This window comes from Pinus tabuliformis, chromosome 2_1 (genome assembly GCF_031772625.1).
Source record: "Pinus tabuliformis cultivar Carrire ecotype Pingquan chromosome 2_1, CPIR1, whole genome shotgun sequence".
In the NCBI taxonomy this organism is placed as follows: Eukaryota; Viridiplantae; Streptophyta; class Pinopsida; order Pinales; family Pinaceae; genus Pinus; species Pinus tabuliformis.
Genome location: NC_142299.1, coordinates 386003927 through 386030569, shown reverse-complemented (window position 1 = coordinate 386030569; position 26643 = coordinate 386003927). Strand labels below are relative to the sequence as shown.

Genomic DNA, 26643 nt, shown 5'->3' with positions numbered 1-26643 from the left:
GCTGGAGAGTTGATGAAGAGAAAAATCCTTCAAAATTCCAAAATACCTTTTCCTATGACCAGAAACTGATCTTGAAAAAGACTGCTAAAACCAGAAGACAAAGCTTGACTTTCAGCAGTTTTATAGTGCAAGTTTAACCATAAATTCCCCCCACCTCAAAACGAATTTGACGAAAATGAAAGAGGTTTTTATATTTGAGTATGTTAGGAAGAAAAGCCTCTTTCAGTTTTGAAAATTGAGTTCTCAACTGCTCAGGAACCCTTCTGGAAGTTGACTAGTAAAAGAAAAAAAACAGAGTCTTTTATGCTGAAACGGGCTACTTCAGGGGTTTCGTAGCGCGCTACAAAAACTCCTAGTTTAGAATCCCCGATTTCGTAGCGCAGCCAGTGCAAATTTTGGGTTTTGCGCTACGAAAACTCCTAGATTGGGTTTTGCGCTACGAAAACTCCTAGATTGGGTTTTGCGCTACGAAAACACCTAGAGTGAGTTTTGCACTACGAAAACATTGACACAAGTTTGACACCTAGAACTTATGTGTGATGTGGGACCAGTGATAGGCAAGAACAGAGTATTGAACCTATTTGACCATACCAACAAGACTCTATTTTAGATCTTAGACTCTAAAACAACCATGGAAAGACTAGACCAAGACTAACATCAATCCTTTGAAATCAAACTGATGTCAAAACACATGGTGAGGCTTCTAGGACATGGAATGAGGCTGTGAAACTTTTTTTTTTTTTGGAAAAGAGAATGACACTTATTGAGATGAGATGACTCAAAACCTATAAGACTACGACTAGAAACAAGGCAAACTTTCCAAAGCTTAGAAACAAAAATTTTAGGGTGATAACACTGGGCATAGCCTGCGATCATGGCATTCCATGAAACCAAATCGGGCGCATTCGTCATCTCAAATACCATTTATGCACCCCTGATATGCTCACATTTGGCATATACTGTGATAGGCGTATTTCCCACAACAACATCAGACCCTAGTCCATATCCAATAACCTATCAGAAGCGTTATTCGAAGCCTTAAGCTTTTAAAACCCATGGATAACAATAATCAAAATACACGGGATGCACGAAAAAAAATAACCCGCTTCAGAAGCCTAAGGCCGAACTTCAAAAAATATAAACCCACATCCATAATTGTTGTTGGGTCCAGCCTATCCGATCCTTTCTGACTATAAACTACCCCGGCCTCCGATTAGCGATCAAAGCGTAACCGCCCATTACTTCGCAGATCTAATGGTCAATGTTAAATCGGCCATCACTGTATCGTCATGTCACAGTCCTTAACCGCCCTGACCTCCGATCAGCGATCAAATCGTGATTGTCGATCCTGGCTCTGATCCAACGGTCCTCGTTTGATCACACAATCGCAATCGCAATAAACCAAAGCCCCTTTTGAAGTGATGCTATAGCGATCCCCGATCGCATATCACAATCGCAATGCTCTCGGGTCTGTTTCCTTCCATCCCTTTAATAACAAGTGATGTGATATTATTGTCAATCCAACGATCCTAATTAATTGTCGATCCGACAGTCACGATTAAATCGCTCGTCCGCCCATTGCAATATTACAAATCGGAGGATTTCAAGGTCGTTGCTATAACACTTAAAAGCTCCGATGCGATCAGGCTCACGGACCCGATAGGGTTATAAATCCACCCCTATAATTTTCAGGTCTGGGTTTTATAATAAAACTCCAATTTCCAATGTAAATCGGACGCCGCTGACATGATTTCTGTCAATTCATGAATTAAAAACCCAAGGCTGACTCGTTGTTAACTTGACTTAAGAAATAAATGGAAACACGCCAAATCTATTACAACTCTGAGATTTCAAAGGCAAACTGATGTTCTCAAATGCACAACAAGAATTCGGAGGTTGCAAATACCTCCGAGATTGAGCAAATTTAATAAACATACACTCTCATCACAGAGACCCATATCTCTATTTTAGGCAGCCATTTTTAAAGTACTCCAAGGAAGTAGTTGGTCTACAATCATTAATTATTCATCTTGTAGGATGTCACTATGTGATGGTAGTTATATGTGTTCGAAATTGTAAAGGAAACTATAGGTGTTCTAGTTTCCATGTTGCATTCATTGCTAAGAATCTTACTTCTTTGGTTACTTCTCATTCACATGAAATTTTCCTTGTGTTAATTTCTTGAGAAGACACAATAAATCCATGGTTTTGGCTTATGATAATATTATGTATACCAATCCATGTGTTGATATCCTAGTTGGATCAAATGCATATCTATCTAAATTAAAGCCTTGAGTTCTATGTATCATTCGAACACATGCTAACTAAATCAGAAATTGTTTCCATACCATGAATTAAGACTGTACCCAGGTACATAGAAATGTTTATACAATGCACAAGAATGTTGCCCAAGTGGGGGTGTATGTTTGTCACATAAGTCATGATATTTGTTCCTTAACAATTGCTCAATGCTTAAAACTGTAAATTTTATCCAAACAACAACTAGGTTGTAGTTTTCCTTGTATATGCCTTCAATGTTCCATCAACACTAAAGACAAGGCCACCTTTTATGTTGTGTTTCCATGAATATAGCTCATCTAAAAACATTTCATTCGATTATTGTCTTCAAGCATGTAGCACTAGCCATTCGATATACATCAATTAGATAGTATACACCTAACAATAATGTCTATTGAGTTGATTGAGATAGCTAGGCACCCCCCTTTGAAAACTAATCTAACGTTGTAGATTAAATTTCAAAAGGGGCCTAGTTCTAAGAATGTGATTAAAAATGGAAGGTTAATGATTATGTGAATGCTCAAAACGTATAAAATGGATCTAGTATGATTGTTTAGGGATACCTAAGGATACTTGAGGGTGACTAGCAGTGCGTGGTAGCACTTGCTTAGATAACAATGGGGGAGGTTTTAGTAGAACCACGATTATCATCTCTATATTAGAAATAGTTGTTTACAAGTATAACAAAAGGAAAACTTTCATCTATCATTATTCAAACTATGTGTGAGCTGAGTAAGAACTGAGAAGGCCCTAAGTTGTGCTAATAAGTCTTAGGTATCGTGTAGATTTTGAACAATTCAAAATGGTGAGGACGCGAAGAAACTCTTCTTTTGGCTAGGCATGAAGCACGACATAGTCCAGTTTGTCGCCAAATGTCTTGAATGTCAACAAGTGAAGGCTGATCATCGCCATCCAGCAGGACTCCTGCAACCACATGACATCCCTATATCTAAATGGGAGGTAATTTCCATGGATTTTGTTGTTGGTTTGCCACTCACTTCACATAGGCACAATGCTATATTGGTTATAGTTGATAAATTGACCAAAAGTGCCCATTTCATCCCAGTAAGAGACACTTACGATGTTACGGATGTGGCGCAAGTGTTTGTAAATGAAGTTATCTGACTACACGGGTTTCCCACAAAGATCATTTTTGATAGAGACTCTCGATTTACATCTAGGTTTTGGACAAGTTTGTAGTCAGCACTAGGGACTCAGTTGAACCTGAGCACTGTGTATCATCTAGAAATAGATGGGTAGACTGAAAGAGTAAATCATGTTTTGGAGGACATGCTTAGGATGTACGTCTTGGATAATTAGACTCAGTGGGAAAGGTAATTACCATTGGTAGAGTTTGCCTATACTAATAGTTACCACAGTTCAATCGGGATGCCTCCTTATAAAGCTCTATATGGAAGGCCATGTAGGACATCGTTGAGTTGGGAAAAGTTGGAGGACCGAGTAATAGTTGGCCCTAAATTAGTTCAAGAAATAGAGGAACAGGTAAAGCAGTTTCAACAAAGGTTAAAGGAAGCGCAGGACAGACAAAAGAGTTATGTTGATTGACATAGGATCGATCGCAGTTATGAAGTAGGGGACCAAGTTTTTATCTGTATCCGACCAAACAAAAGCACCATTCGGTTTGGGAAGGGGACAAAATTGTCACTTCAGTTTGTAGGACCTTTAGGATCAAGGAGAAGATTGGACCAGTTGCCTATCGTCTTGTACTGCCACCCCATTTGCATAAAACTCATGATGTTTTTCATGTATCTATTTTATGACATTATGTTTCTGATGAATCTCACAAACTGGATTGGAGGGAATTGCAGGTCTCGGACACGGGAATCGTAGTGGTCGAACCATTACGCATATTGGACTGTAGGGTTCGGCAACTCAGACGTCGCAAAATGGACCAAGTTAAGGTCCAATGGGACAAGTATAGCCCAGGATCTACTACCTGGGAGGATGTAGACACTATACGTCGAGACTACCCCTCACTTTTTGAGCATCTGTGATGCCCATTTTGACATAGATAGCTACCTATGTTAACGTTCTATTTTGCAGTTCCATGTTATTTATTTATGAACATTATGTAATATTGATGCATTTGGTTGGACACATGAAACTACTTATATAAATCAATTGATAGATTTGGTATTGATGATGGAAATGGTTGATGTATGGCCTAAATGTAGACTCACTTAGCGATGAATTATCTAGTGCGTGACTTATCAAGAATTATTTTGTTTCATATATGGCTCAAGTGGATATGATTTGTTTAAATAAATGACTTAGTGAATTTATGATTTATTTCCAGTATGAACTGCAAGATTGACACGTGGATACTAGACTTAATAACATGATGATTAAAAATTACTTATATATCTTGTTGTTATATAAATGCATGAATGAGAGCTAACCCGCAGGTGGGAAAGAACTATATGATATCTAAGATCTAAGGTTGAGACATCTCATGGGGAAAGGTATAATGTACATTGTTCTATTACATTTGGTATCTACTTGATATGCACTCTTATGACATGAGTAAAATGTAAATGACAGGTGGTAAGATGAACTGACTAGGTTATTCGATGACAAGTCCAACCAGTGCTGTAGTGTGGTCCATATTAGGGCGTTGACCCTAGTTGTGAGGAGGGGTGGAGGCATTTCCCACCATGTAACCTCCAAACCTAGAATCGTGGGAGGGCAGTGGTGGACACTCTCCCCTAGACGTGTGATGATGATTGCCAGTTTCCTGCTAGGGAAGTTAGGTCAATATAGTCGACGCTTCCGCCATGTTGATTTTATCAGTGGTTAGATTGGTATAGCCGATGCCACCGTATATAGCAGCAGAGGATGGATAGGGTGGGAATGGAAGTAGGTCAGGAGGGATAGGAGGATATAGATCAGTTGGAGTCTCTTGATGGGAAGTAATGTCATTGTCTAAATTATCAAATTTTACTACTATAACTCTCTCTATTTTGTTATGCCTTTGAACTCCTTGTATCTTTTCACTCTAACTTTGGGATGAAGTTTTCTGAAGGAGGGGTGTATGTAATGCCCCACTTAATCTTATCATGCAAATTTTATTAATGTTTACATTACTTGAAAATATTGACTTATAATTATCAAGAAATATTGGTGATTACCTTCATTTGGGAAACTGTAAATTTTATTTACTGATATAAAATTTATTATTGCTATTATTCAATTCTCAACTTGTCTTCTCACATTTAATCTTGGATAGGATATGGTCTCCTTCCATTATTCCAATTTAAATATTCATATCACATTCCCAAAATGTACTCTCACATTTACTTGGGAGAAGACATGGTCCTCTCCAACTAATTACCAATTTATATATTCATCTCTCATCCCCAAAATGTATTCTCACATTTACTTGGGAGAAGCCATGGTCCTCTCCAACTAATTACCGAATTATATGTTCATCTCTCATCCCCAAAATGTACTCTATTCTTATCACATTCTCAAATGTTCTCTCATGTTTACTTGGGAGAAGAGAAGTCAACTATAAGGATGAGGGAGAAGTTATGACATTAATGAGAGGTGGTTGAAGTGGAGAGGAGAGTTTGGGGCATGAAAGGGGAAGGAGGAAGAGAGGAAGGGGGATGTTGGGTCTTGCTTTTGGTTTGGTTAGCTGTGATTTTGGTGGAATTGTTGAGAGAGAGGAAGGAAGTATTGTTTATCTTGATCTTGGACACACCCACTACATCTGGTGGACTTGGCTCGGAGGGCTAGGGAACCTATGGAGGTTTCCTGGGCTAGGAATTACTTCCTAGTTGGTTGGGAGGTAAACCCAGTTAGTAATCAAGAGAAGCGTTCCAGCAAGAGCAGCAACTCAAGTGAATCTCCACCGGGCCATCGGTATAGGTATTCCTCTATGCATAGATTACTCATGTAAGTGATTGAAATGAAATGTTCACTAATTAAATTGTAGGAATTAGATTCTAAATGGTAAATTATCATCATTTAAATGTCTTGTAAGAAAATAAATTATTCTCTTATTGCATTTAATTTTAGAGAATATAGATCTGGTAGAAGACCCTAGGAAATCATAATTAGATCCTCCTTCTGAAGAAATGAAGAAAAACCTTCCTAGGGTGGCACTCGAAGTCCCCCGAAGAAAGGGTGAGCTCTTTGCTTGAAGAACTCTTGCTAAACAACAAGTGACTCAGCGAAGCAGCTCGAGCAACCAAAGAGAAATTCGATATGCCAAAGATGAATGAAATGTTGAGAGTTGCCTTCCTTATATAGATTTCGTGGAACACTTTTCCCTCCAATTCTACCTCCATTGTGGGCCCTCACTTAACCACCTCCTTGCAAACCGAACTAAGAAGTGCATATTTCCCTAGTGTGTGTGCCCCCATGTGTAATTTAACCACAATAAAATAACTTATCCTAAGTCTAATCTCCTCATAAAAATTGAGTGGGCCCCATTATCTCCAAAATTAGCCCGAAAATGCAATAATTAGCGTTGTTCAAAATTAATTTAGGAAGGGACATGACAATATATAATGTGGGCTCAATTAAAATTAAATATATATATATATATATATATATATATATATATATATATATATATATATATATATATATATATATATATATATATATATATATATATATATATATATATATAGATATATATATATATATCAAAACACTATTTATGAAAGGGAAGATATTCTCATGAAAGTAGGGAACCTAATATTTTTCAAGTACGATTCACTTTTATAGTTACTTAGGAATTTATCCTTCCTAGAGTCAAACTAATATACGAAACAACTTATTTTGGAGCAGTCAAATTTGTTCAAAATATGGTACATATTTTTAAAAGTCATAAGTTTAAGTTGTTTAATTTGCAAAGATCATCAGGGGAATCAAATACATATTTTTAAAATTCATAAGTTTAGGTTGTTTAATTTGCAAAGATCGAGTGCCACGGGTTTTTCATGGTGCTCAATCCATTTAAGCATTCAAAAATGTATTTTAAATAGCAAAAATCACAATCTTGCTAGAAATTGTATTGCTAGATTCTGGCAAAAAACAATTTCGTCTATTAATTAGATTATGCTTTTATCCTTAATTGTTTCTTTATTGATTTCAACTTACATTAATTATTTATTTTAAATAGCCTTTGTTGGAAATACTGAGGGGGGGGTGAATCAATATTTCTTTTTCCGACTATTGTTTTACCAGTTAAAACATATATATTCAAAACATAAGGTGAACAACAAGAACAAGTGCTTTTATTAATATAAATTGTGCAGTAAAATAGATACAATATATAGATGGTTGCAATCAGTTGCCAAGCTCCAACTCGGACTTTGGTGAGGCTCCAACCTCCAGAGCACCAACTCCATTTCGCCAAGACACCGATCTTGGACTTAGGAGCACCAACTCCCAAGGACTTCAATCCTTCCAGTTGCTAAGACACCAGTCCCAAAGACTCCAATCCTTCTTACTTCTGAGGCATCAACCCTAAGGAATCCTATCCTTCTTACTTCTAAGGCACCAGCCCCAAGGACTCCAATCCTTCTCACTTCTGAGGCACCAACCCCAAGGGTTCCAACCCAATCTTGTCAAGGCATGTTTGATAGTAATCTTCTGCTCTTAGAACTCTTCTCTGTTGAGTTTTGTCTGTTTATAGCTTCACTGTAGTCTCCAAGCTATAGTATCAATGACAACCAGTCTTCTTATGAAGTAGCCTTCATAACTCTAGACACTGCCCACACATAGTCTCCAATAGCCTTCATGCTCTTGGATAATGTCTTCACACAGCTTTAGTCAGTCTACTGTTAGCTGCACTAAGCTCTGCATAAAGAAAAACTTCCTATTCAAGCTTATGTTCTCTGCTAGCCACTTCTCCCCTTTGACTGTCTGTTGTCCTGTTGGCCCTTCGGCCCTCTTTCTATTCAACTGGATCCTCTCATTGCCTCTGTCTCCTCCAGCTTATTTCCACAAAAAATTTCAACGGCGTTTAACAACCTTCAACAACTTAACTACCCGTTGTTCTCTGCTTTTTCTGTCTTATTTGTTCCCCATTCCTTTGTCTCTCGGTTTCCTCTCTTCACTGACCCTTTAGCTTCCTCAACACTCGCTGTCATTTCCTCTGTGCTCACTTGCTTCTTCAGCTTCCCGACTTTCAGTTTCCTCTGTCTATTCGTACTCACAGGACACCTTGATTCAGTGGCGAGAACCAAAACATACATAGAGAACACATATACAAAAAATCGTAACAGCGCTCTCCTTTTTTAATGATGGCAGGCATACACAAAGTTGGCATAGTTTAACAGATAGCCACGTCCCAATCGCAATCGCAATCAGCTTGATTCAGCCTCCTGAACTATCGGGAGCATTACTGTATTGCATTTTTGCCTCAAAGGCCGGCGCACAACAAATATTAGAGAGATAATGGTCTTCCCCTTTCGAGACCCAAAAACCCTTCAAAATGTTAAAACTGCGATTTTCCACCTTTTACACAGTTATATGGCTTTTACAGCAGATCCAGATCTGACCGATCGGACGGTCAGGATCCAATCACACTATTGGCAATCGACATCACTAGGCTCTCAACTATCGGTGTTTTTCCTTTGGTCCGATGCGATATCACTAGTCGCTATCAGCGATCCATAATAGTCACTTCAATATATATATATATATATATATATATATATATATATATATATATATATATATATATATATATATATATATATATATATATATATATATATATATATATATCCCGCTCCGATATGCCGATGCGATACAAATTGACGATCGCAAGTCGTACGGTTTGGGCCGCTCCACTTAAGCGATGCGATAACATCGTCGGACCTGATAGTACTCAACACTCCCTTTTATAAACTTTCAAATCCGCCCTTTTGAATCCGCTAAGTGTTTTAGCGTGATTCCCTTTGGAAATGACTCTCAGCGATGCGATGGATGCGATAATATATCAAGTCATATTACACTGTCGTAGCGGGTCCACATACTTTATCGCAATCGGAGGTTTTAGTGTGGCAAGGCCTTAACCACTTGCGATACATAATCCTGACACGATGGACGCGCTATTAAATTGCAACATATTGCAAGGGTCCCATGGGTCTGCGCATATATTATCGCTATCAAAGGGTTTCGGGGGTGACAACCCTTTTGACCTTTAAGATATATATATTGCTCCACTGTTTATATATATGTTGCTCCACTGTTTTCACTTTGTTTATATATATATATATATATATATATATATATATATATATATATATATATATATATATATATATATATATATATATATACATGGGTCTGCGCATATATTATCGCAATCAAAGGGCTTCGGGGGTGACAACCCTTTTGACCTTTGCGATATATATATTGCTCCACTGTTTATATATATGTTGCTCCATTCTTTTCACTCTATTTATATATATATCTTATGCTTTGCTTATGCTTCACTTATGCACCTTACTCTTGGCATATGCGATAGCTCTGTTCCTCTGATAGAGTATTCGCTATAGTATATTTGTCGGGATTCCGTGCTGATAGTGTATTTGCTTTATAACTCAGTCTTGCTGCCTCTAATAGTGTAAACGCCATATACCTAAGTCTTCCTGCCTCCGATAGTGTATATGCCATATATGCATAGTTTTTGGTTGCCAATAGTGTTAAAGCATATATATATGGGTTTTTGGCCTCCATTTGCGTTAAATGCATATATATATATGGTTGTCTCCTCCAATATGGCCCTGTCTGCTCCCGTTAGCTCTGTTTGCTTCCTCTGTGGCTCCTATAGCTCTGTTTGCTGCCTCCCATGGCTCTGTTTGCTCCCTCCGATGATGGCTATGTTTGCATCCTCTGTTTACTCCTGTAGCTCTAATAACTCTGTTTTGGCATATATATATATATATATATATATATATATATATCCCTCCTGACCTACTTCCATTCCCACCCTATCCATCCTCTGCTGCTATATACGGTGGCATCGGCTATACCAATCTAACCACTGATAAAATCAACATGGCGGAAGCGTCGACTATATTGACCTAACTTCCCTAGCAGGAAACTGGCAATCATCATCACACGTCTAGGGGAGCGTGTCCACCACTACCCTCCCACAATTCTAGGTTTGGAGGTTACATGGTGGGAAATGCCTCCACCCCTCCTCACAACTAGGGTCAACGCCCTAATATGGACCACACTACAGCGTTGGTTGGACTTATCATCGAATAACCTAGTCAGTTCATCTTGCCACCTGTCATTTACATTTTACTCATGTCATAAGAGTGCATATCAAGTAGATACCAAATGTAATAGAACAATGTACATTATACCTTTCCCCATGAGATGTCTCGACCTTAGATCTTAGATATCATATAGTTCTTTCCCACCTGCGGGTTAGCTCTCATTCATGCATTTATATAACAACAAGATATATAAGTAATTTTTAATCATCATGTTATTAAGTCTAGTATCCACGTGTCAATCTTGCAGTTCATACTGGAAATAAATCATAAATTCACTAAGTCATTTATTTAAACAAATCATATCCACTTGAGCCATATATGAAACCAAATAATTCTTGATAATTCACGCACTAGATAATTCATCGCTAAGTGCGTCTACATTTAGGCCATACATCACCATTTCCATCATCAATACCAAATCTATCAATTGATTTATATAAGTAGTTTCATGTGTCCAACCAAATGCATCAATATTACATAATGTTCATAAATAAATAATATGGAACTGCAAAATAGAACCTTAACATAGGTAGCTATCTATGTCAAAATGGGCATCACAGATGCTCAAAAAGTGAGGGATAGTCTCGACGTATAGTGTCTACATCCTCCCAGGTAGTAGATCCTGGGCTATACTTGTCCCATTGGACCTTAACTTGGTCCATTGTGCGACGTCTGAGCTGCCGAACCCTACAGTCCAATATGCGTAATGGTTCGACCACTACGGTTCCCGTGTCCGAGACCTGCAATTCCCTCCAATCCAGTTTGTGAGGTTCATCAGAAACATAATGTCGTAAAATAGATACATGAAAAACATCATGAGTTTTATGCAAATGGGGTGGCAGTACAAGACGATAGGCAACTGGTCCAATCTTCTCCTTGATCCTAAAGGTCCTACAAACTGAAGTGACAATTTTGTCCCCTTCCCAAACCGAATGATGCTTTTGTTGGGTCGGATACAGATAAAAACTTGGTCCCCTACTTCATAACTGCGATCAATCCTATGTCAATCAACATAACTCTTTTGTCTATCATGCGCTTCCTTTAACCTTTGTCAAAACTGCTTTACCTGTTCCTCTATTTCTTGAACTAATTTAGGGCCAACTATTACTCGATCCTCCAACTTTTCCCAACTCAACGGTGTCCTACATGGCCTTCCATATAGAGCTTTATAAAGAGGCATCCCGATTGAACTGTGGTAACTATTATTATAGGCAAACTCTACCAATGGTAAGTACCTTTCCCACTGAGTCTAATTATCCAAGACGTACATCCTAAGCATGTCCTCCAAAACCTGATTTACTCTTTCAGTCTACCCATCTATTTTCGGATGATACACAGTGCTCAGGTTCAACTGAGTCCCTAGTGCTGACTACAAACTTGTCCAAAACCTAGATGTAAATCGAGAGTCTCTATCAAAAATGATCTTTGTGGGCAACCCGTGTAGTCAAATAACTTCATTTACAAACACTCGCGCCACATCCGTAACATCGTAAGTGTCTCTTACTGGGATGAAATGGGAAATTTTGGTCAATTTATCAACTATAACCAATATAGCATTGTGCCTATGTGAAGTGAGTGGCAAACCAACAACAAAATCCATGGAAATTACCTCCCATTTAGATATAGGGATGTCATGTGGTTGCAGGAGTCCTGCTGGATGGCGATGATCAGCCTTCACTTGTTGACATTCAAGACATTTGGCAACAAACTGGACTATGTCGTGCTTCATGCCTAGCCAAAAGAAGAGTTTCTTCGCGTCCTCACCATTTTGAATTGTTCAAAATCTACACGATACCTAAGACTTATTAGCACAACTTAGGGCCTTCTCAGTTCTTACTCAGCTCACACATAGTTTGAATAATGATAGATGCAAGTTTTCCTTTTGTTATACTTGTAAACAACTATTTCTAATATAGAGATGATAACCGTGGTTCTACTAAAACCTCCCCCATTGTTATCTAAGCAAGTGCTACCACGCACTGCCAGTCACCCTCAAGTATCCTTAGGTATCCCTAAACAATCATACTAGATCCATTTTATACGTTTTGAGCATTCACATAATCATTAACCTTCCATTTTTAATCACATTCTTAGAACTAGGCCCCTTTTGAAATTTCATCTACAACGTTAGATTAGTTTTCAAAGGGGGGTGCCTAGCTGTCTCAATCAACTCAATATCGACATTATTGTTAGGTGTATACTATCTAATTGATGTATATTGAATGGCTAGTGCTACATGCTTGAAGACAATAATCGAATGAAATGTTTTTAGATGAGCTATATTCATGGAAACACAACATAAAAGGTGGCCTTGTCTTTACTGTTGATGGAACATTGAAGGCATATATAAGGAAACTGCAACCTAGTTGTTGTTTGGATAAAATTTACAGTTTTAAGCATTGGGAAATTGTTAAGGAACAAATATCATGACTTATGTGACAAACATACACCCCCACTTGGGCAACATTCTTGTGCATTGTATAAACATTTCTATGTACCTGGGTACAGTCTTAATTCATGGTATGGAAACAATTTCTGATTTAGTTAGCATGTGTTCGAATGATACATAGAACTCAGGGCTTTAATTTAGATATATATGCATTTGATCCAACTAGGATATCAACACATGGATTGGTATACATAATATTATCATAAGCCAAAACCATGGATTTATTGTGTCTTCTCAAGAAATTAACACAAGGAAACTTTCATGTGAATGAGAAGTAACCAAAGAAATAAGATTCTTAGCAATGAATGCAACATGGAAACTGGAACACCTACAGTTTCCTTTACAATTTTGAACACATATAACTACTATCACATAGTGACATCCTACAAGATGAATAATTAATGATTGTAGACCAACTACTTCCTTGGAGTACTTTAAAAATGGCTGCCTAAAATAGAGATATGGGTCTATGTGATGAGAGTGTATGTTTATTAAATTTGCTCAATCTCGGAGGTATTTGCAACCTCCGAATTCTTGTTGTGCATTTGAGAACATCAGTTTGCCTTTGAAATCTCAGAGTTGTAAGAGATTTGGCGTGTTTCCATTTATTTCTTAAGTCAAGTTAACAACGAGTCAGCCTTGGGTTTTTAATTCATGAATTGACAGAAATCATGTCAGCGGCGTCCGATTTACATTGGAAATTGGAGTTTTATTATAAAACCCAGACCTGAAAAGGCAAAAGTATCTGCATTTTCAAGGTATCAGATTCTTTTACAACTTCAGATGACACATAATATAGTGCTACCGAGAGGCAAAAGTAATCTCACCAGCTTTCAGAAACTCAAGTAGAAAAACAAACTAACTGCTAGAATAACAAAAGCAAAGAATAACAACAATATTAACCCTGGGTGTTAACCGCCTCCCACAATAAGTTCTTCGGCACAGGCTTGGACATGTCTTGAGCTTGCAGAGCTGCAGTACGAAGAACCCCAATGGTCAACAAATTAGCCTCCCAGAATGGCACATTGGCATAGTGCAAGCAGTGTTTGGCACACAGAGATTGCACAAATGGAGAAATTTTCCTCAGATTGTGCCTGGGAAACCTTGGGAACAGATGATGTTCAATCTGATGCTGCAAACCTCCATGAAACCAGTCCATCCAAGGAGAACATAAGATGTTAACTGACCCATTTGTCTGAGACTGAACCCATGTATTACTACGAGGCTTGCCAATATACACACCGCCAGAGAAATGACTTAAACAAAACTGAACATGCTGGATCCCGGTCACAGCAAAGCTAGACAACACAAACGCTGTCCTCTCAGCCCAAGTAGGCATGCAGGAAACCAAAAGTGGAAACCAAATCCAGAACACAATAATGCACGCGAGGTCGACACCCTTGTGTGGGACTCTCTTCTTAGACAAAAGCAAAGCAATCGACTGCCCAAACAAATTGATCCTCGCAACCGCCATGACAGGATAAAAGGTCCAATGCTGGTAACTCACAGAAAACCTAGCCAGGCCATCAAAATTCATTTTCCTATCATAGAAATAAGAATACAAAGAACCAAAATACCCAGAAGACACTGCAAACAAGGGCACATACTGAAGATCCGGATCATGATCCAAACTATTGCATGCAATATGATGGGAATTATGATTTCTCTTCTACCACGCAATACTAATCCCAGACATGCAATTTCCAGCCGCTAACTGAATAATCCTATCTATTTTCTTATGACCTACAAGCCCACAGTGAGCCGAATCATGCCCAATCCATCCACTTTGAATCCACACTGCCCCCAACAAAATGCCACATCCAACATGAAGCCAAAACCCTTCATAAAACACCACACCCACTAAACTCAAAACCAGCGCTGCCATCATCCATAAACTTATCAAGAAATAAACTAACAGAGGCCCCTTAAACAGCCCAGCCTTCTTCAAATCCCCCAAAAGCTTACGGTAATCCTTCGAAATCTCAGAAACTTCATAATCTTCATGAATGCCAATCATGAACTGATCCAAATACTTCCAGGCGGAGCCCGAATGATAGGCAATGAATGCATCCGTCACATCCTGGCCTGCAAGATTTAACAGAGGCAGTTCCCCTCCAGGATGATTGTCCAACCATTTAGTGACATCATAAACCTTCCCACTTATAGAAATCCACAGATCGTCTGGCTTATCATGTGTTTTCAGCTCTGCAGTGCTGATTTTCCTCCATGAGGGACTCTTCTTTGGGCTGGAAAGATCATCCATGGCCGTCATTTTAAGGTCCGGACGCGGATCTGAATGCTTTTAGATTATTTCTCAATCTCAAAGCAAATCGTTCTCCTGCCCATTACCAGCTAAATGATCCAGCGCCCTGCTCTGAGATGCTTGCGGCTCTGCATTTATAGAGCGATATGGTCTCAACGGACCGCAGTTGCCACTTTGACCGCGGACACGACCAGGTGAGTTAAGAGTCTTAGATATTTTGGAGGGTTCGAACTTCCCGTTCAACCTGTGGAAAAAAAATGATGAGTTGTACACGTTACTGATGAGTTGTACACGTTGGAGGGAAGGTTTTTATATTAACAAAATGGATTGAGGTCTTTGAAGGGTAGGTCAGAGGATTAGGTTGCCCAAAAGATTTGGACGTGGCACTGATAATGGTATCCGATTTTCTTCCTAATTTTCAGACATCCTTAAAAACCATATATTCACTAATAAATTGAAAACATTAATATTCACAACTTTATAGTTTGTGATATGAATTTTGATGTGAGTTTAGGTTTCTTCACATTGAAGTCCAGAACTCTTCGCAATGAGGTTAGGTTTTCACAACGTGAGGTGAGATTCAAAGGAAGTGTCTAACTAGTCATACATAGGGTATTCAATGTGTCGGGAGATGTATGGGAGATAGCCCGCTAACACGCGAATTCGAAAACTCACCACTAAATAAAAAAGAGCAATTCGCGTGTTAGCGCGTTGAATACCCTATGTATGGCTGGTTAGGCGCTGCCAGATTCAAATGTCTTTTAAAATTTTAGTCAATTGACCTAATTTAAAATCATTTTAAATTAGGTCGTTCTCCAAGAGAATATCTACAATTTTGATGCGTGAGAAAGCATTATATTTTAAATTTCAGAAAACAATTTACTTTTTTATATTATATAATCCAAAACCAAGTCATAACCAATATTTATACTTAATCAATTAAAAAACAATGCTCGCCATAAAAATTACAACCTATTTTAATTTTGGATTTATGTCTATTTTAATTTTGGATTTTTTTGGATTTATTAAATATGGAAAGAGATTAAATTTTTGGATTTATACCTATTTTAATTTTGGATTTTTTTGGATTTATTAAATATGGAAAGAGATTACATTTTTAGAAGTTTAAATTTTGTTTGGAGTGTTAAATTTGGAAAAAAATTGCACATTAAAAGATGTGATCTATCTAGGCACTTGGACAAAGATTTCCATCCATTTTGGAGGGCTCGAAGTTTCACATTTACATTTTTACTCCTTATTTTTGTGCTAACAAAAGCATAACTAATGGTGGAAAGTAACTCGTGGTGAATATGCTTAATTACATAATTATATCCTATTTTAGTGAAAGGACTTGGTTAAATTATAATAGCCACTAGGTTATTTACGTAAGGATAAAGAAAGTTTAAAGTTTCCTTATTCCTAGGAATTGAATTTGAAACTTCAACCATCCTAACTTCATATGAATTTTGGAGCAAGGTTAATTTTAGGGTACCTAAACAAGATAAATTTTGGTAATTAAACTTGTATATGAGAATATTTTAAAAAGGCAACCCAGGTATGCATCATTTGGTAGAAGGTTGTTGACCTAGGTTGTCATTGATGTCAATATGGCAATATTCTAGATACTAGAAGATGACATGAAGCCAAGGGGAAGCCGAGCAGATCCATGAAGATACAGGAGCAAGGTCATCAGGATAGCCAAGCCATAAGCAAGAGGAATTACCAAAGAATGCATATTAAAGCAAGGAGGTCTTTGAAAGAGCATTGCATGTAATACATACCCAAGAAGAACCAATAGGAGCTACAGGAGGAGACATATATATATGCATGCCAAAACAGAGTTATTAGAGCTACAAGAGCAAACAGAGGACGCAAACAGAGCCATTGGATCGAAGGGAGCAAACAGAGCCATGGGAAGCAGCAAACAGAGCTATCGGAGCCACAGAGGAAGCAGACAGAGCTAACGGGAGCAGACAGGTTCATATCGGAGGAGAAAACTATATATATATATATATATATATATATATATATATATATATATATATATATATATATATATATATATATATATATATATATATATATATATACGCAAACGGAGGCCAAAACCCATATATGTATATGCTTTAACACTATCGGCAGCCAAAAACTATGCATATATGGCATATACACTATCAGAGAAGGGAAGACTCAGGTATATAGCGTTTACACTATCGGAGGCAGAAAGACTGAGTTATAAGGCAAATACACTATTGGCGCGGAATCCTGGCAAATATACTATGGCAAATACTCTATCGGAGGAGTAGAGCTATCGCATATGCCAAGAGTAAGGTGCATAAGCGGAGCAATATAATATATATATATATATATATATATATATATATATATATATATATATATATATATATATATATATATATATATATATATACAAAGTGAAAACAGTGGAGCAATGTATATATAAACAGCGGAGCAATATATATATCACAAAGTTCAAAAGGGTTGTCACCCCCGAAACCCTCTGATTGCCATAATATATGCGCAGACCCATGGGACAATTGCAATACGTTGCAATTTAATATCATGTCCGCCGCGTCGGGATTCTGTATCGCAAGTGGTTAAGGCTCTGCCACACTAAAACCTCTGATTGCGATAAAGTATGTGGAGCCACCGCAACAGTGTAATATGACTTGATATATTATAGCATCCGTCGCATCGCCGAGAGTCATTTCCAAAGGGAATCGCGCTAAAACACTTAGCGATTCAAAAGGGCGGATTTGAAAGTTTATAAAAGGGAGTGTTGAGTATTATCGGATCTGGCGGTGTTATCGCATCGCTTAAGTGGAGTGGACCAAACCCTTACGACTTGCGATCGCCGATTTGTATCACATCGACATATCGGAGTGAGATATATATATATATATATGAAGCGACTATTGCAGATCGCCGGTAGCAAACAGTGATATCGCATCGGACCAAAGGAAAAGCACCGATAATTGAGAGCCTTGTGATGCCGATTGTCGATACTGCGATTGGATCCTGACCGTCCGATCGGTCAGATCTGGATCTGTTGTAAAAGCCATATAACTATGTAAAAGGTGGAAAATCACAGTTTTAACATTTTGAAGGGTTTTTAGGTTCCGAAAGGGGTAGACCATTATCTCTCTGATATTTTTCGTGCGCTAGCCTTTGAGGCAGAAATGTAATACAGTAACACTCCCGATAGTTCTAGAGGCCTAAACTATAGTTCAACAGGCTGAATCAAGCCGATTGCAATTGCGATTAGGACGTGGTTGTCCATTAAACTATGCCGACTCTGTGTATGTCTGTCATCATTAAAAAAGGAGAGCGATGTTATGATTTTTTGTATATGTGTTCTCTATGTATGATTCGGTTCTTGCCACTGAGTCAAGGTGTCCTGTGAGCACGAATAGATAGAGGAAACCAAAATCCGGGAAGTTGAAGAAGCAAGCGAGCACAAAGGAAATGACAGTAAGCATTGAGGAAGCTAAAGGGCCAGTGAAGAGAGGAAACCGGGAGACAGAGGAATGGGGAAAAAATAAGATAGAAAAAGCAAAGAATAGCGGGTAGTTAAGTGGTTGAAGGTTGTTGAACATCGTTGAACATTTTTGTGGAAATAAGCTAGAGGAGACAGAGGCAGCAAGAGGATCCAGCTGAATAGAAAGAGGGTTGAAGGGCCAACAGGACAGCAGACAGTCGAAGGGGAGAAGTAGCTAGCAAAGAACATAAGCTTGAACAAGAAGTTGTTCTTTATGCAGAGCTTAGTGCAGCTAACAATAGACTGACTAAAGCTGTGTGAAGACATTATCTAAGAGCATGAATGCTATTGGAGACTATGTGTGGGCAGTATGTAGAGTTGTGAAGACTACTTCATAAGAAGACTGGTTGTCATTGATACTGTATCTTGGAGACTACATTGAAGCTATAAACAAACATCACTCAACAGAGAAGAGTTCTAAGAGCAGAAGATTACTATCAAACATGCCTTGACAAGATTGGGTTGGAACCCTTGGGATTGGTGCCTCAAAAGTGAGAAGGATTGGAGTCCTTCGGGCTGGTGCCTCAGAAGTAAGAAGGATAGGAGTCCTTGGGGTTGAGGCCTCAGAAGTAAGAGGGATTGGAGTCTTTGGGACTGGTGTCTCAGGAACTGGAAGGATTGAGGTCCTTGGGAGTTGGTGCTCCTAAGTCCAAGATTGGTGTCTTGGCGAAATAGAGTTGTGCTCTGGAGGTTGGAGCCTCACCAAAGTCCGAGTTGGAGCTTGGCAACTGATTGCAACCATCTATATATTGTATCTATTTTACTGCATAGTTTATATTAATAAAAGCACTTGTTCTTGTTGTTCACCTTGAGTTCTAAATATATATGTTTTAACTGGTAAAACAATAGTCGGAAAAAGAAATATTGATTCACCCCCCCAATATTTCCAACAATTGGTATCAGAGGAGGTACCTTCATTCAAAGCTTAACAACTTGAAGGTCGACCTTTAGAACACAAATGGCGAAGTCAGGAAAGAAAGTCTCCCATCCTCCTAAGGATGTGTCTCCCTCTACTACTAAAATAGAAGACAATCAATTTGAGGAGGCTCCAAGGCTCAATGGGAACTTTAATATATGGGAAACGAGAATGAGGAATTTCTTACAAACTCAAGGCATTAAAATCTGGAAATCAGTGATTGATGATAGCAGGATGGCTAGAGAATCCAAGGAGTACAATGCAAAAGCAATAAAGGCAATCTTGAATGGGCTGCCTAATTCTGTAAAGAACAATCTAGGAAAATTTTCATCAGCAAAGGGTATATGGGACAAACTTCATGACCTTCACTCAAAAGGAGCATTGACCATGACCATCAGTCAAGAAGATGATGGAAATCTAGAAGGAAATCCAGAACCCATCATAGAAGCTGAACATGAGAATGATGACATCAAGGCTAAAACAGACCTAGAAGATGAAGAGAATGAGAAAGATTTTATAGAAGAACTCCTCGCTTAACTTATGACTGCCATGGAAGAGATTAACAATTTGAAAAAGGAAAATGAGGAACTTAAGAAGACAACACTAGTTGGTAACCAAGATCAAACAAGGAAGAAAGTTGACCTCATCAAGCTTCAAGTACAAGAAAGGGATGAAGAGCTTTCCAAGCTTAAGAAGGAATATCATCAAAGCAAAAGAAAGCATCATGAAGAAGTCATATCCATGAAAAATCAATTGAATAAAGCAAAGAAGCAGGAAGATACCTTGTCAAGTCAACTTGAACAAAGGCACAAAAGCTTGAACAAACTTGAAGAAGAGATTGTTCAGTACAAGGTAGAGGTCTCCTCTCTCAAATCTCAACTACATGAAGCCAGAAAACAAGTACAAGGAGATGAGAAGACAAAGGAAGCATTGGAAGTCATAGAAGGATAGGCGGAAACATGTAAAGCTACAAGGATCAAGGAAGAAATGGAGAGCAGTCAAGCAAAGAATGAAGAAATCTTCAAAATGAAGTCATATATCATCTCCCTTAAAATAGAAGCAGATGAAGCTACTCGTATCAAGGAAGAAACTGAGGAACAACTTTCTAAGAAGAATAATGAATGTGAAAGATTAGAAGAAGAGATTGTCTTCCTCAGAACAAAGGTTGAAGGGATTAACAAAATCTTGAAGAGCTCTCAAGCCTTGGATGACATGCTCAGCTATCACAGATGTCCATCTGATAAATCAGGTCTTGGGTATGCAGATGAATCCTCAAACAAGAATGAAAATGCTTCAAACAAAAGAGATGTGAAGAAGCCAGAAAGAAATGGTGATGCTCCCAGTTCCAGCAAAGGCAAGGAGAAAAATCAAGGCTACAATAGAAGAAATCCTACTCCAAGAAGAAATCCAGATCCACGAAGAAATGTAGATGATGTCAAAGATACGAGAGGCAATGGTTATCATCAAAGGATCTCAAGGTAGAAAGGCTTCAGAAGTACATCAAGGAAATCTCCATCTTCCACGTACCAAAGTTCATTTTTTGGTTATTGTTATTCTTGTACAAACTTTGGTCACATGGAAAAAGACTGTAAAGCATATCATAGAGATAGATATTATAGTCCCCAACAATCTCCAAGAAACAATTTTGCAGGAAGAAAACATGAATTCTTATTCATGAACAATGTAGAATGTTTCAAGTGTCATAACATTGGTGATATGGCACGTGACTGTAACTTAACTTGGGCTCTTACACAAGCTAGAACCATGCAAAAGAATAAAGTTACACAAGTATGGAGAAGGAAGGAAATGCAATCCGAGAGTCCCTTGAGCTCTCCAGCCAACAACATATGTCATTGGCCTAAATTTTGACAATCTAAGCATTTTATGAGAAGACTCTGCCAAAAGAGATGATGCATACAGTTAGGGGGAGCCTGTGATTCTTGATCATTATTGTTGAAGCTAATAGTGAAAGGGTCCTTATGAAATCCTTGTTGAACTATATTAACAGTCATTCTTTGATAAAGATCATTTCTCAGGGGTACTCCATTGAAGCATATGATCCTGTAACCAGTCTTTGAACTATTGTTAAAGATGCTTTCCACTCAATCACTAAGTAGTATTTGAAGCAACCGAGAAAGTAATCTAATGCTAGATAAAATAGGGCAAACAACCATGGTGTTGTTATCACAAAAGTTTATGTCTTAACTCAGGGATTTAATGTGAGAACAAATAAATTTTGGACACTAATAGAGGTAGTCTTCAAACAAACAGATACATCTGGAATGGAGTTTGAAGTAAGATCAGCTGGCAGCATATAACTAACTAAAGCATTGCAAATAGATGCAAATCAACAGAATGCTTTAAAAAGACAATCACGGATTGTATATCTAAATCTGCTAGCATAATTAACATGCAGAGACCTGTACAAGAACACAAGGAAAAGATGGCTCATAGAAAGGAGAATGTTGTGCAGTCAAATATAACTTAAGCTGATACAGATTACTGAGAAAATATAGCAACAACAAGGCACAACCTTTCACCTTTTCATCCAAAAGCAATGAAGTTGAATACTGGATGGCAGTCACTCAAGGAGAAGCACAGAGACACAAATGAACTTAGATCTGAAGAAAGACAGCAAGAAAGACAATCTCAGTGGTAGTTTCTCTTGATTCGGACTATGAAGGTCTCTCAATTCTGCCTATGGAGACAACAATATGGATTGAAGCATCAAAGCCTGGACTTGGAAATTTGGTGTATGGTTATTTGTAATCCAATTGAAAGCATTGAAGTAGAGCATCTTTAAGCATTGTTGAAGCCATGATAAAGTAGTTCTAAGACATGAAGAGGGAATAATGTGCTAATTGATGATAAAGCATCAATCTTTCTATCTTGAATAAAAAGAACAAGAGCACCATGATAGGGGGAGTCACAGACCCATGAAAATCTACCATTCATGAAGAATAGAAGCAGTTTGATAGGGGGAGTCCCAGAGCACTCATTTGCCATTGATGTCAAAGGAGGAGAGAAGAAGAATATTGCCATCAATAAAAAAGGGGGAGATTTTTGACCTAGGTTGTTATTGATGTCAGTATGGCAATATTCTAGATACTGGAAGATGACGTGAAGCCAAGGGGAAGCCGAGCAGATCCATGAAGAGACAAGAGCAAGGCCATTAGGATAGTCAAGCCATAAGCAAGAGGATTTACCAAATAATTCATATCAGAGCAAGGAGGTCTTTAAAAGAGCATTGCATGTAATACATACCCAAGAAGAACCAAGAGGAGCTACAGGAGGAACCATATATATATATATATATATATATATATATATATATATATATATATATATATATATATATATATATATATATATATATATATATATATATATATATGCCAAAACAAAGTTATTAGAGCTACAGGAGCAAACAGAGGATGCAAACAGAGCCATCATCGGAGGGAGCAAACAGAGCCATGGGAGGTAGCAAACACAGCTATAGGAGCCACAGAGGAAGCAAACAGAGCTAACGGGAGCAGACAGGGCCATATCGGAGGAGAAAACCATATATATATGCATTTAACGCAAATGGAGGCCGAAAACCCATATATATATGCTTTAACACTATTGGCAACCAAAAACTATGCATATATGGCATATACACTATCGGAGGCAGGAAGACTCAGGTATATGGCATTTACACTATTAGAGGCAGAAAGACTGAGTTATAAGGCAAATACACTATCAGCACGGAATCCCGGCAAATATATTATAGCGAATACTCTATCAGAGGAGCAGAGCTATCGCATATGCCAAGAGTAAGGTGCATAAGTGAAGCATAAGCAGAGCATAAGATATATATATATATATATATATATATATATATATATATATATATATATATATATACATATATGTATATAAACAAAGTGAAAACAGTGGAGCAACATATATATAAACAGTGGAGCAATATATATACCGCAAAGGTCAAAAGGGTTGTCACCCCCGAAGCCCTTTGATTGCGATAATATATGCGCAGACCCATGTATATATATATATATATATATATATATATATATATATATATATATATATATATATATATATATATATATAAACAAAGTGAAAACAGTGGAGCAACATATATATAAACAGTGGAGCAATATATATATCGCAAAGGTCAAAAGGGTTGTCACCCCCGAAACCCTTTGATTGTGATAATATATGCGCAGACCCATGGGACCCTTGCAATATTTTGCAATTTAATAGCGCGTCCATCGTGTCAGGATTATGTATCGCAAGTGGTTAAGGCCTTGCCACACTAAAACCTCTGATTGCGATAAAGTATGTGGACCCGTTGCGACAGTGTAATATGACTTGATACATTATCGCATCCATCGCATTGTTGAGAGTCATTTCCAAAGGGAATCACGCTAAAACACTTAGCGGATTCAAAAGGGCAGATTTGAAAGTTTATAAAAGGGAGTGTTGAGTACTATCAGGTCCGGCGGTGTTATTGCATCGCTTAAGTGGAGCGGCCCAAACCGTACGACTTGCGATCGTCAATTTGTATCGCATCGGCATATCAGAGTGGGATATATATATATATATATATATATATATATATATATATATATATATATATATATATATATATATATATATATATATATATATATATGAAGTGACTATTATGGATCGCTGATAGCGACCAGTGATATCGCATCGGACCAAAGGAAAAACACCGATAGTTAAGAGCCTTGTGATGTCGATTGCCGATAGTGTGATTGGATCCTGACCGTCCGATCGGTCAGATCTGGATCTGCTGTAAAAGCCATATAACTGTGTAAAAGGTGGAAAATCGCAGTTTTAACATTTTGAAGGGTTTTTGGGTCTCGAAAGGGGAAGACCATTATCTCTCTAATATTTGTTGTGCATCGGCCTTTGAGGCAAAAATGCAATACAGTAATGCTCCCGATAGTTCAGGAGGCTGAATCAAGCTGATTGCGATTGCGATTGGGACATGGCTATCTGTTAAACTATGCCAACTTTGTGTATGCCTGCCATCATTAAAAAAGGAGAGCGCTGTTACGATTTTTTGTATATGTGTTCTCTATGTATGTTTTGGTTCTCGCCACTGAATCAAGGTGTCCTGTGAGTACAAATAGACAGAGGAAACTTAAAGTCGGGAAGCTGAAGAAGCAAGCGAGCACAGAGGAAATGACAGCGAGCGTTGAGGAAGCTAAAGGGTCAGTGAAGATAGGAAACCGGGAGACAAAGGAATGGGGAACAAATAAGATAGAAAAAGTAGAGAACAACGGGTAGTTAAGTGGTTGAAGGTTGTTAAACGCCGTTGAAATTTTTTGTGGAAATAATCTGGAGGAGACAGAGGCAATGAGAGGATCCAGTTGAATAGAAAGAGGGCCGAAGGGCCAACAGGACAACAGACAGTCGAAGGGGAGAAGTGGCTAGCAGAGAACATAAGCTTGAATAGGAAGTTTTTCTTTATGCAGAGCTTAGTGCAGCTAACAGTAGACTGACTAAAGCTATGTGAAGACATTATCCAAGAGCATGAAGGCTATTGGAGACTATGTGTGGACAGTGTGCAGAGTTGTGAAGACTACGTCATAAGAAGACTGGTTGTCATTGATACTGTAGCTTGGAGACTACAGTGAAGCTATAAACAGACAAAACTCAACAGATAAGAGTTCTGAGAGCAGAAGATTACTATCAAACATGGTTTGACAAGATTGGGTTGGAACCCTTGGGGTTGGTGCCTCAGAAGTGAGAAGGATTGGAGTGCTTGGGGTTGGTGCCTCAGAAGTAAGAAGGATAGGATTCCTTAGGGTTGATGCCTCAGAAGTAAGAAGGATTGGAGTCTTTGGGATTGGTGTCTTAGGAACTAGAAGGATTGAAGTCCTTGGGAGTTGGTGCTCCTAAGTCCAAGATTGGTGTCTTGGCGAAATAGAGTTGATGCTCTGGAGGTTGGAGCCTCACCAAAGTCCGAGTTGGAGCTTGGCAACTGATTTCAACCATCTATATATTGTATCTATTTTACTGCACAATTTATATTAATAAAATCACTTGTTCTTGTTGTTCACCTTATGTTCTGAATATATATGTTTTAACTGGTAAAACAATAGTCGGAAAACGAAATATTGATTCACCCCCCCTCTCAGTATTTCCAACAAAGGCTATTTAAAATAAATAATTAATGTAAGTTGAAATCAATAAAGAAACAATTAAGGACAAAAGCATAATCTAATTAATAGATGAAATTGTTTTTTGCAAGAATCTAGCAATACAATTTCTAGCAAGATTGTGATTTTTGCTATTTAAAATACATTTTTGAATGCTTAAATGGATTGAGCACCATGAAAAACCCGTGGCACTCGATCTTTGCAAATTAAACAACCTAAACTTATGAATTTTAAAAATATGTATTTGATTCCCCTGATGATCTTTGCAAATTAAACAACTTAAACTTATGACTTTTAAAAATATGTACCATATTTTGAACAAATTTGATAAAAAATAAATGCTCCAAAATAAGTTGTTTCGTATATTAGTTTGACTCTAGGAAGGATAAATGCCTAAGTAACTATAAAAGTGAATCGTACTTGAAAAATATTAGGTTCCCTACTTTCATGAGAATATCTTTCCTTTCATAAATAGTGTTTTGAATATATATATATAATTTTAATTTTAATTGAGCCCACATTATATATTGTCATGTCCCTTCCTAAATTAATTTGGAACAACGCTAATTATTGCATTTTCGGGCTAATTTTGGAGATAATGGGGCCCACTCAATTTTTATTAGGAGATTAGACTTAGGATAAGTTATTTTGTTGTGGTTAAATTACACATGGGGGGCACACACACTAG

The 26643-nt window shown here is 37.9% G+C and overlaps 1 pseudogene; it reads right to left on the bottom strand.

Moving 5' to 3' along the window:
- Nucleotides 1-13830: 13830 nt before the first annotated feature.
- LOC149200460 (acyl-lipid (9-3)-desaturase pseudogene) lies at nt 13831-15371 on the bottom strand (annotated as a pseudogene).
- Between the last annotated feature and the right edge of the window lie 11272 nt (nt 15372-26643).